A 13,380-nucleotide genomic window follows, 5' to 3' on the forward strand; every position below is an offset into this window, starting at 1 on the left:
ATTAGAATAACAAACCGAAAAAAGCGAACCATATAAAAAAGGGAAACTTACGCAAATGTCCTAAATAAATCTCAACTTACCAACCTCTAGCTATTAGTCATAGACTTACTAAAAGTAGCCAACAAAAATTAAAAAACCAAATAATAGGGTTCTTTCTCTCAAAAAATCACATACAAAAATCACCTTCCATATTTTTAAGCGTGATTAGCAATACTAGATACAAGACGGAAAGAAAATTTCATGGATGAGGTAGCATTGATTGCATTTCGAGACGTGGACCCGGGGTCCGGGTTTGGGTGAATTTCGGGATTTGGGTCTAATTTGATAATTTTTCATATGGAATTGGTTCATTGGCCTATATTGATTGCATTGTTATGATTTTGGTCAGACTCGGGATGTTTGGAGGCCGATTCCAGAGGCAAGGGCGTTGCGGAGTAGGGATTTGACCAGTTCGAGGTAAGTAATGATTGTAAATCCTGTCTTGAGGGTATGAAACTCCGAATTTCACATTATTTTACTACTTTGAGGTGAAACACATGCTAGGTGACGGGCGTGTGGCGTGCACCGTTGGGTATTGTGACTCTCCATTCCGTAGAAAGTATAAAGTTGCGTATTTGATCGAAACTATATGATACTTATGTAATTTAGAAAGAATTTCTATAAATTGGGCTGAATTCCATATTTGGGCCTTGTGCCAAAGCTGTTTGGACCCTAGGGGCCTTTTTCTTATTATCCTCTTACTGTTTTGATTTAAAAAAATTTACTAAGTCATGCTATGTTTACTGATTTCATAACTCAGTCTTTATTACTCTGTTTTGATGCATAAAAAATGTTATTTTGGGCTGAGCACCTTGTTTTACTGATAGCCCGAGTGGCTTGATAGGTTTATGACTGAGTGAGGCCGATGGCCTATTTTTGTGAGGATATTTATAGGATCGGGCTGCACGCCGTAGCATGTTGTTACTGATTCATGATTTATGCCATGAGGTGGCTTGCTATGAGGCCGAGGTCCAGATTGATTTATGCCACGAGGTGGCTTGTTATAGCGTTTAGGCTGTAAGAGCCCCTCCGGAGTCTGTACATCCCTAGCGAGCGCGGGTACCCTGAGTAAGTGATATGATGTTTTGCCCGAGGGGCTATTCTTGATTCATGTTGTGCCCGAGGGGCTATTTACGAGCGATTGTAAGGTATGCCCCAGGGGCTGTATATGAGTGACAGTGATATTTTTCCGAGGGGTTGTTTATGATTCATGTTTGCCCGATGGGCTGCTTATGATTTATTTTGCCCGAGGGGCTGTATACGAGTGAGTTTTGCCCGAGGAGTTGATTATATTTTCACCATTTTTACTCACTATTTCATCGCTTTATTTGAAAACTATTGAAAGACATTTTAAAAGGTTTTACTGAAACTGGATGTAAATGAGCTGAGTTGGTTCAAAACCCTGGTTTTAAAAGCCTGCTGTATTCTACTGAGATTTCATGATATAAATTGTATATGTTTTATTGCTCGTCACTACTGCTCAGTCTTTATTTACTTTTATTACTTACTGAGTTGGCGTACTCACATTATTCCCTGCACCTTGTATGCAAATCAAGGGGTTGCTGGACGTGCTTGTGAGTGTTGATTTCATCCGTCGCAGATCTGTTGGAGTTAAGCAAGGTAGATGCATGGCGATCGCATCCCTGCTCTTCTCCCTCCTATCTTCCTATAAATGTTATTAGTTGGTTTCCAGACTGTATTAGTCTTAGTATTATTGGACAGTTCTTAGTAGATGCTCATGACTAGTGACACCCCGATGTCGGGGTTTTCTTTCCACACTTGGTTATTCAAATTTATCTTATAAAGTTTTATTGTTTAAATAGCTTGAAGAAATATTTAAATTGAAATATCGAGCTTTATTGGTAAAAGAGTCGGCTTGCCTAGTTCCACGATAGGCGCCATCACGACAGGGTAGATTTGGGCCGTGACAAGATCAAATGGTATTCTAATAAAAGTTAATTTAACTTTTGGGTATCTCACACAATGAAGAAGCAGTGCTCAATTCTTCCATTATCCCATTGGTCGTTAGCATACGTGGTATGAAACATGTGTTATGGTGTTCTCACCATATATTAGTGCATGTGTCTTATTCTTTTACTCATTTAATACCGTACGGTTCTTGGTATAGACACCTACAAATGTCTAACTCGTATTTCTAACTTCAATAATTCTCAATCCATATTCTTATAGAAACTCGCATCTGGCTTACAAAATAAGTCATAATCGAATGGTGAAATTTGTAAGTTTGACGAGTTGTCGAGATCGGCCTTTACAAGTAAAATATGACCTCACACTATTCAAGGTTTTATGAGGTCTCATCTCTTCAAAATTCTCAACATAAGAGGTGATTGCTCGTGTGAGAAAGTCAGTCTCGCAACTTGTTCGACACACTTTATCAATAAAATAGCATGACATGCATACGAGCTATGAGCACAAATTCAAGAGTCAAATATTGATAAGCATATTATAATAATCAAGTCATTTTATAATACATTAAATATGTTCATATCCTTCGAAAACCTACAGCCATAAAATGTTTCTCAAACAGGTCTCTTGATATCGTCTTTGCAAAATGATTAGCTATCATGCTTCGCTTAGGAATGTACTGTAAATTTATTTCTTCACTTATTATTGTGAGCACGTAATTTTTTCCCTAATGCAAATTACTTCTAAAAATATTCCAAAATAGTTTTTTTAATTGTTTCATAGAATTGTAGGAATTTTTCTTTTATTTTATCCAATTTATTTTGCATTTATTTGCATTGTTCATGCATATTTAGAAGTTTTTTAAACCATAAAAATCATAAAAAATGTTCAATTCTTCATCTCATAGCATTTTAGATCTTAATTGCATTTAAGATTTAATTACATTAATTAAATGCATTATCAAACGAAAATCACAAAAAATACCATAGTCATTTTTACATTTTTAGCTTTTAGTTTTAAATTAGTAATTTTCTTTCATTAGTTCACATTGTTAAATTAATTAATTAATTGTTAGATAAAGTAGCAAAGAGGTTAATTTTGCAATTTTAGTTTACCTATTATGATAGTTTAATTAGTCGCTATGAAATGAAAGAAAAGAAGCAAGGAGAAGGGGTTTGTTTTGAGACGGACTGGGCCAACCCGTGAACGGCCCACATGCCGAAAGCTCCACATCACCCAACCCAATCTCCACCTCTGTCGGGTCCAGATTCCCCCTAACTAAATGAATGGGTTTTAGTAACGCTAAATCATGGTCATCCATCTAATTTGATCCTACAGTCTAGAACTGACCTTCCCCTTCCCTTAAATATGTCCGAACACCCCACAACCCTTAGATACCCCTTCATTTCTTCTTTCAATACCTCTCATCTCTCTCGCTCTAAACCTAGCTGCCCCAAAATACATCCCTTGTAGCTCAACTCCAAACACTCCCAACTTGTCACCATATAATCCCAAACACTCCCTCATCATGAACCCACCATCAATTTTCCAAAAGCTCTACCAAACTCGTCAATTTTCAGATCTAGAAATCACATAAAACCCAAGTTCGCCCATTTTTGTTTGTTCGTTCCAATTTGGTCATTTGAGTTTGAAATCGACATCAGTCGATTGCTCTTGATAAAAGCAATCGATCGATGGCAGTTTTTAGCTCATCGCCTGGCCATCAGAGTTCTGAAAAATACCATCGATCGTCATTTATTTTTCTTTCCTGTTAAACCTGGTTTCGTTGGTAATCTCTTTGGCCTTTTCTTTCTATGTTCAAGTTAATTATGCTTTAGTTGGTTTCATTTGCATCAGTTTAAGTTTAGTGATTATGTGCACAATTAGCCATTATTCATGCCTAAATTAGTAGTCAACTACACGTTTTATCTGTTGAAATATTAATTACTGTTTATTTTATTCGAATATGAGGTGGTGGTAAATTTGTTCGTAGCTAAAATATTTCAATTTGCTTTTGAGGGGACAAGGTTGTCTTGTGTGTTACGCCTGCCCATTGGGGTCAGGTACCAGTGGTTATGGGCTTGTAGCTAAAGGGCCAAGCGTGATTGAAAGAGAGGTAAATAACAAAAATATAAAATGAGGGAAATAATAATAAAAAAAGAAGAAGAATCTGAAGGGCACAACTGTACCAAAATATGTTAGGAAAAGATACTTATCAGCTGACACATTCTCTAAAAAAGGTCCCTAATTTTTTTGCATAAAAGAACACATAAAATCTCATATTAGACACACTTTCATTCTATATTTTTTTCGGAGAATTAACACTCATCCTTACTGATTTTTCATTCGACACACTTCTTTATCCTTTCGTCCGCACTCACATAAGAAAGTGGACAGAAAACAATTGGATTTCAAGGCTTTTGGTTGAGAAAATTGTCATTCCCTTTGCTGTATTGCTGCTGTTCAGAGTTTGATGGGCTTCTTCATTTTCTCTTAGCCTTTATTTGGCTTTTCAGTTGATTCACCTACTGCCTAGGTATTTCTCACGATTTTGTACAATTAACACAGACGCGAAGCATATACTCCAATATCTGAATAGTACGCTCGGATTGTCCGTCCGTCTGAAGATGACATGTTGTGCGCAACTCAACCCGCATACCTAACTCATAATATACTGCCCTCCAGAAATGCGAGGTAAACGGCGTACCTCGGTCAGAAATAATAGACACGGGAACACCATAGAGATGAACTACCTCATGGATATAGATCTCTGCCAACCGATTCGACGAATAGGAAACTGCTATAGGAATGAAATGTGCTAACTTAGTCAGCCTATCAACAATAACCCATACTGCATCGAACATCCTCTGAGTTCATGGGAGTCAAACAACAAATTCCATAGTGATACGCTCCCACTTCCACTTAGGAATCTCAATCTTTTGAAGCAAACCACCAGGTCTCTGATGCTCGTACTTTACCTACTGACAATTCAAACACTGAGTTACATATGCAAAAATATCCTTCTTCATCCTCCTCCACCAATAATGCTGCCGCAAGTCTTGATACATCTTGTCAGCACCTGGATGAATGGAATACCGGAAACTATGGGCCTCCTCTAGAATCAACTCATGAAGTCCATCCATATTAGGCACACAAACTCGACCCTGCATCAAAACTCCATAGTCCCTAACTGCAACCTGCTTGGCACCTCTATGCCACACTATGTCCCTAAGGACAAGCAAATGAAGGTCACCATACTGCCGCTCCCTAATACGCTCAAACAAGGAAGATTGGGCGACTGTACAAGATAGAACACGATTGGGCTCAAAAACATCCAACCTCACGAACTGATTAGACAAAGCCTGAACATCCAAAGCAAGCAGTCTCTCACCGACTGGAATATATGCAAGGCTACCCATACTAGCCGACTTCCTACTCAAAGCATCGGCCACCACATTGGCCTTCCCGGGATGATATAAGATGGTGATACCATAGTCTTTCAGTAGCTCCAACCACCTTCTTTGCCTCAAATTTAGCTCCTTCTGCTTGAACAAGTACTGTAAACTCTTATGATCCGTTAACACCTCACATGACACGCCATATAAATAATGCCTCCAAATCTTCAGCGCGTGAACAATGGCTTCTAGATCCAAATCATGAACAGGATAATTCTTCTCGTAAATCTTTAACTGCCACGAAGCTTATGCAATAACCTTGCCATTCTGCATCAACACCGCACCAAGCCCAATACGAGATGCATAATAATATACTATATATGGTCCTAAACATGTGGGAAACACCAACACTGGCGCCGTAGTCAAGGCTATCTCGAGCCTCTAAAAACTCGTCGCACACTCGTCCGACCAGTCAACCTAGTCATTGGGACTGCTATAGATGAAAACCCCTCCACAAACCGATGGTAATAACTCGCCAAACCCAAGAAACTCCAAATCTTTGTAGCTGATGTGGGTCTAGGCCAGTCCTTGACTGCCTCAATCTTCTTAAGATCCACCTGAATACCCTCTGCGGATACGACATGACCCACGAATGCAACTGAACTCAACCAAAACTCACATTTCGAAAACTTAGCATACAACTGACTGTCTCTTAGAGCCTGAAAGATGACTCAAAGATGCTGCTCATGCTCCTCTCGGCTGCGGGAGTAGATCAAGATATCATCAATGAAAATAATTACAAAGGAATCCAGATAGGGCTTGAACACCCAGTTTATCAAATCCATAAATGTTTTTGGGGAATTTTGATTGAGGCCAACCCTGCACTACTATGGAGTAGCGAGAGAGGTCGAAGCAGCTTTTACCCGATTAAGGTCGGGATCGATTTCCACAGGGAGCTAGATATTGGAGTCAGGTGTCTATCTAAAGCGGAGTTGTGTATTTGCTCTTAATTGCACTTTTACACATTTTTGGTTTGATTTATAATTCTAATTTTATAAAACTACAATTCTCAATTAAACTAAATAAAGCTAAGGTTTAAACTAATGCGAGTTTTTCAAATGATTAAAAGTTACTAGGGTAGTGACTTTCGCCTAGGTGGTCAATTGACGGATTCTTGAATCCAAAGCTAGATTGTCACATTTGGGGAGTATGAGATAACCATTGCACGATTCTACTCACTCTATACCTCTCGGTAGTTCGAGTGATTTTGCTCGAATTGACTTTCTCAAGACCAATTGGGTATGCAAATTTGCACAAGCAATCAAGGTTCAAGTCGGGTATTACTATCTCTAGGTTTATACCTTTAATTGGGGCTATCGATCTCTTGAGTACGCCCCAATTCCTTGTTAGACTAATTTCATGGACTTAGGCTCTCTTTCTCAAGAAGAGCCAAAGTCTACTAGGCATAAACTAGTGTTTGCAACCACTAATTCACAATTAAAACCCTAAATTAACCCAAATATCAAACACCTATAGACAATTAAGCATCAAAACACAAAATCCATCAATTACCCATACTAGGGTTGAGCCATAACCCTATCTTATGGGTCTAGCTACTCATAATTAGAGAAGAAAACAAAGTAATAGATGAAGAGAAACTCATAATAATTAATTTCTAAATTAAAATTGAAGATTCAATGTTAAAATCACGCTAAAATTACTCGAAATGGCTAAAAGGAACGAAGTCACGAGCGTATCTCTCAGTACGAACTATCTGATAACCTAAAAATGGGAAAAGAATCTATTTATAATAGGCTGAAAAATCTGGACAAAAATACCCTTGCGGGGCTAGTGCGGACCGCACAAAAACGAGTGCGGCCGCACTAAGGCTCTGAACTTGAATACTCAGCTCTCTAAACTTGGGCAACGCGGACCGCACGAAATCGAGTGCGGCTGCAGTGGCTTCCATTGCGGTCCGCACAAAAAGGACAGCGGACCACATTGAGCTTCAAGCTCCAAAACACCACCTCTCTGAACCTTGGCTCCGCGGACCGCACTAAATCGAGTGCGGCCGCAATGATCCTAATGCGGACTGCACAAAACCCTTTGCGGCCGCATTGCCTATTGGCTAAATAACAACCTCTCTGAACTTCACTTGTGCGGACCGCACAGAATGGTGTGCGGTCGCACTGGCCCTGTTTTACTGAGCTTTGTCTTGTTTTGGTACTTGTGCAAGTTTCACTCCTTTTTGAGCTGGTTTTTGACATCTTGTCACCTTGTTGATCAAACCTGCAATCAAGCACAACTTGTGAGCCTTTAGGACTATTTTGTGCACATTTCTAATCAAAACTTAAGCAAGAAGGAGTGTAAAATGCATCATATTTCCTAGTTATCAACTCCCCAAACTTAAGCTTTTGCTTGTCCTCCAGCAAACAAAATAAGACCCAGCCCTTAAGGGAAAATCCAAGAAATTTAGTTGTCGTAAAGTGAACTCATCTAGCATCAATTAGGACTAACAATTGCCCTCAATACAAATGAATCATTAACAACATTTACTCCTTTAAACACCATGGATTAAGTGTGACACAAGAGCATCAAGAGTTGACTCAACACATCAAAGAACTCTTTCTATTACTTTGGTCATTGTGGAACCCAAACTCACATATCCTCAACTCTCCCTAAGCAAACCTCACCTTTGGGATAGTGGCACTCAGAACGAGGTTAATGGAGACTCACTCATCTCTCTCGAGGAAAAGTCACAAGTCCAGCTCTAAGTACCATATGCTTGCCCCTTATTTGAGTCCAATGTAAGTTTTATTCAATTCAAGATCATATAGGGCTTTTGTGGAGACATAGTGAAGGTTTTTGGTTCAGGGTAGGAAATGTTTGGTCTAAGTAGGTTCCATCTTCCCTTAAGCACTTCTTTTGTTTCATTTTGGCACACATTCACTTGACTTTTTAAGTCATTTCACTTCTTTCTAAGGGGTTAGAGAGACACACTGTCACTCTTTCTTGTCCATTTCAAATCTTTTCTCCTTTCTCAACTTTTCACACCTTTCATTCTTTGCTTTTCTTGAATCCCTTTATTCATTTCTATATTGAACATTCTTTTTGTCTTTTTTTGCTTTTCTTTCATTTTCATTGCCTTTTCTTTTCTTCATTTTGTACCTTTTTACCACTTTGTTGCAATCCTCGCCTCTTCCCCCAAACTTATACTTTTTTCATGTGCTAAGGAAAGATCGGGTGCCAAGAGAGGGTATCTTTTAGAACGGGTAAAGGCTTGTATTATGGTTCTTGAAGGAAAAAGGTCTAAGGCTCAAAAGGGTTGACTAGAGATTTTATCATTGTTAGGCTATGGGAGTGTTCAAGCTACATTTGGATCAAGGAGAGCCTATAATCATGTCTCAAGTTAAAATTCACTTAGGATTTCGCCTCAACAAATATTCAGGGAAAGTTCTAGACCAATGGCTCGGGACTTGGACTTGCAATGCAAATTTCTCACCACACAAGCTATGGGATCGCTAAAGATACAGAGTCGGGAGCCCACAACAACCTTAGATAAGATTTGAGCACACAATGGTTCCGAAAAACCACTTGATGATTATCGGCCAACACAAGAGTCTCAAGGTCACAACTTTCACCATCCTATACACAACGATTTGTTTTTGACATAAGATCAAAGGCAAATGTGTTATGCCCAAGTGAAGCTTTGCTTGAGGCACTCTTAACCACTAACTACTAAAAAGCAAAAAAGAAAAGAAAAATAGACTCAAACCCTTAAGAAGGTAGTCATGCCATCCATCATCGGGAAGAGACACCTAGTTCACACAAACTCCACCTTTGGAAAGAACCGTATCATTAAGAAACCAAAGGCTTATTGTAAAAATCCAAAATAAGAAGCTACGAACATAAATAAGAAGCTAAGAAAGAAAACTGCGGAAAGTAAAATGAATATTTACAAGAGGGGATTTAATCGAATATACAATAGGAGAATGAATATATACAATGTAACATAACTTTTATATACAGACCCAAGATAAAAAGTAAGAAAAATGTAATGAAGTGCCGAAATTATATACATACCAAAAATGAAAAATAAAGAAAGAAATAAAATATGTCATATATGTATAGTCATCCAATCAAATCAAAGTAGGGACTACCCCCTCAAATGAAAGCTAGCATTGTCCTCAATGCCAACTAAGCAAAATAAGCACCAAAAATAAAGGGAAGAGGATACAAAAACTCCCTATGGCCCATCTATCTACATGGGATCCTAAGTGGTTCCTGGGTCCTCTATAAGCTCGGGAACCTGAGACTGGCTCCCTACGACCTATGGCTCTGCTGGGACCTGTTCCTGGACCTGGATTGAGGCCTGGGATAACTCTTGGGGCTAGCTGGAGGAATCTCCCTGCGGGTCCTCCAACGGTATGACTGCGTCATCTGGACGGGGAATCACCCTCTTCCTCTTGGGAGGACTTTCTGACTGCACTAGCTGGGGATGGGCTGCTGGCACCGAGTCATGTAGCAATAAATCCAAAGGCAGGTGATCTGCCTTCAACCTGTCAACCTCAACCCACAACTCCTTCACGGACTCCTTGGAAGCCCACGTCTTCCTCATCTTCTTGCCCTCCCTAGCAAGCTCCTTGAGAGCTTTCCCATAAGAATCCACAGCCTCTGTAAGCACTTTATGAGTGTCAAGGATTTTCTTCTAGTTGTCCAAAATATCCTTGAGGGCGTCCTCAATAGCTTGTGGGACCTATGGAGGCGTAGGTGCCGACTGAGCTGCCATGGTAGAAGTAAGGACAGACAACTTAGAGGAAGATATCTGCATCCAGTTTTTGATGCTGAGAAGGGCCTAGCTCAGACGGTGGGCAGTCACTGGGTAGGGCAGGATGGAGGGTATGTTTGGAACTACCGAAGTGGATGGACCAGGGGGCATGTCCGCTGAGGTGGAAGAAGGCTGAGTATGAGCCACTACCACTACTGGCTCTTCAGACTGTCTAGTTGAAGCAGTTGTTATTCCCTTGCAGTTCTTGCCTTTAGGGTTGTCATCACCCTGCATGTTGTACCATGAGAACGGTGCCTTTGCTTTCACTTCGACATCAAATTTCCGCTTTTCTACCTCTAGGTCCCTAAAGTACATGGTTAAGAAGCTGGGGAAGGAGTAGTTTCTATCACCTTCACTCACTACCTGCGTAATAACCTGAGATATCACATTCCCGACGTTAATCGGGTACCCCACCATAATTGATGCTACCAGTACCACCCGGTGAAGAGGGAGTAAGTTGTCGTGGGTAGTGGGGTCCAGTCTGCTGCACACGAATGTCTCCCACCCTTTATCCTCGAAATTCAAACTTCTCCTTAAGATTTTCACTCCCGCATTCAACCAATCGAGGGTGGTACCTGGGATTACCAAGTACTGTGCCAACCAAGGACGGGCCTCCTCACCTAATTCTATCTTTTCCAGATACAATTCCTCCTTATTGAAGCCCAAGTAGTCATTTATTGCTTTCCCTCAAATAGCACTTTCAAATTCCGCACCTTGGTCACTTTGGTGCCTTTCTTGATGTGGGCAGCATTGGTGTAGAATTCCTTGACCAGGTACTCGTTTGCATCCACACAATTGCTTAAGAAGTACTCCCAACCCACTCTCTCTCTAAACTGTCTTCTCACATTGGGGTTGTGAGGCAATAGGTCTCTATCCACAAAAATTTGCTTCGGAATCAATTTCCTCACAGGCCACCATTCTCTGAACTTATGGTAGGCCACCTCACTCACAAAACGGTCTTTTCACACCTCCGGGTTTCTAGTTCTCTCTACTCCTCCCACCTGAGGTTCACCCCCTTATCCTACTGTCTCTTCATCTCCTACTACCTCTTTTTCTCCTTCTGCACCCTCTCCAGATAATAAAGCTGTGGGAGAGGTGGAGTATTCATTTCCACTACCGGCAGCTGAGCCCTCAGACGACTCAAAAAATACACACATTGAAGCTTGGGCAGTGGGGGGAAAGTGGAGGAGTGTCTCTCAGTCTGTTTCTCTGGCCAGTCAGCAATGTACTCTGGCACTAAATCTAATGATGCCTCCTGGGAGGGCTTGTACTCACTCCCCGATTGATCAATATCCCTATCAGCAGCTCTAACGAGTTTCCTTGTGTTTTTTATGTTTTGTCGGGCTTGGGGAGTCAACTTTATCATCTTTTGTTTCCCACCCCGGGAGGACTCTCCTTTACCTGCTTGTTTAACACCCTTGCCTCTTTATTTTACCATTGTCTACAAACAACATTCATTAGACTTGTTAGTATCTAGAAAAGCATTGTGATTTACAGTTGTAGAAAAATGTTGTAGACAGTTAAAACTTGTAGAGTGCGGACCGCACAAAATACAGTGCGGCCGCAGAGAGGCCAATACGGACCGCACAAAATGGAACCGCGGTTCGCACAGAGGTAGGGTTCAGACTACCTACTCTCTGAATAAATGCACCGCGGACCGCACAAAATGGCAATGGGTTCCGCATTGAGGCACCGCAGACCGCACAAAATGCAATGCGGCCGCGGTCCTCAATGATCAGGTTTCAGAACTTTTAACAATGCAGTCCGCCCAAAATACCATTGCGGATCGCACAAGGACACCGCGGACTACACTAAATTCCACTGCGGCCCGCACTGAGTACCAAAGAACAGCACCAACCTAGGGTTCATGAAATGTTCAATTTAAGTCCATGTTTTCACTTATTAAAGAGTCTCTAAGTGTTTGCCTTATGTTTTAACTACCTAATCCTAATTTAAACAAGAAATTAACTAACCTAAGCTACCAAATCGAAAGAAATACGGGAAAGGCAAGAAGAAAACACAAGAAAAACAAAAACTAAAAGAAAATAAATAAATTAAATGACTAAAAAGAAGTTAAAGTTACCAGATGTGAGAAGTACTGAAGATTAATCGAGACTATGCAGATGAATTCGTGCAATTTTACTGATGAACAGTGATTTCTAGGGCTTTGAGAGTAAAGGATTGAAAAGTTCAACCAGTGGGCCTCAGGTACTATTTATAGAAAAAGTCCCGGGGGCCAGCTTACCTACCCACCGCGGACCGCACAAAATGCAGTGCAGTCCGCACCACACGAAATTGTACAAGTTTGAGAAGGCAACCATTGCGGTCCACACAAAATGCTTTCCGGTCGCAGTGGTCCACCGCGGACCGCACAAAATGTAATGTGGCCGCAGTGGCAAACTTCAGAGAGTGGGTTTTTACATCCATCATCCGTGCGGTCCGCACTGATTTTTTACCCCCGCACTAAGTTCTTTGTAGCTCACAAAATGTAGTGCGGTCCGTATTGCAAACTTTAGAGACTTGAACAATTTTTTTCCACTTTGTCCTGCACTGCATCAACACAATCCTGTAGCATCTCACAACCAGTCAGTCCAAAAATAAATCCTATACTACAATGAAAATCAAAGAAAAATAAGAAGAATAAGACATGGGTTGCCTCCCAAGAAGCGCCTGATTTAACGTTGCGGCACGACGTAGGTTACCATCAAATCATTTGAGATGAAGAAGTGTCGCCACGTGGTTGTCATCAATTTTCCCAAGTAGTGCTTAACCCTATGCCCATTCACTCTGAAAACTTCCCCATTTTTGTTCTTTAAATCAAGTGCACCAAACGGGGTCATACACACCACTTTAAAAGGTCCACTCCATTTTGACATAAGTTTTCCCGGAAACAGACATAACCGAGAGTTGAACAAGAGAACCAAATCAGCCACTTTGAACTCTTTGCTACGAGCATATTTATCATGAAGGTACTTCATCTTGTCCTTGTACAAGGAAGAACTGGAGTAGGTATGGAATCAGAATTCATCAAGTTCATTAAGCTGCTCCACACGAAAATTGGCTGCAACATCCCATTCAAGATTTAGCTGACTCAAAGTCCACATGGACTTGTGCTCTAACTCAACCGGTAGATGTCAAGCTTTCCCAAACACCAACCTATACGGAGACATACCAATCAGAGTCTTGTAAGCA

The sequence above is a fragment of the Nicotiana sylvestris genome, chromosome 8, assembly GCF_000393655.2.
Source record: "Nicotiana sylvestris chromosome 8, ASM39365v2, whole genome shotgun sequence".
In the NCBI taxonomy this organism is placed as follows: Eukaryota; Viridiplantae; Streptophyta; class Magnoliopsida; order Solanales; family Solanaceae; genus Nicotiana; species Nicotiana sylvestris.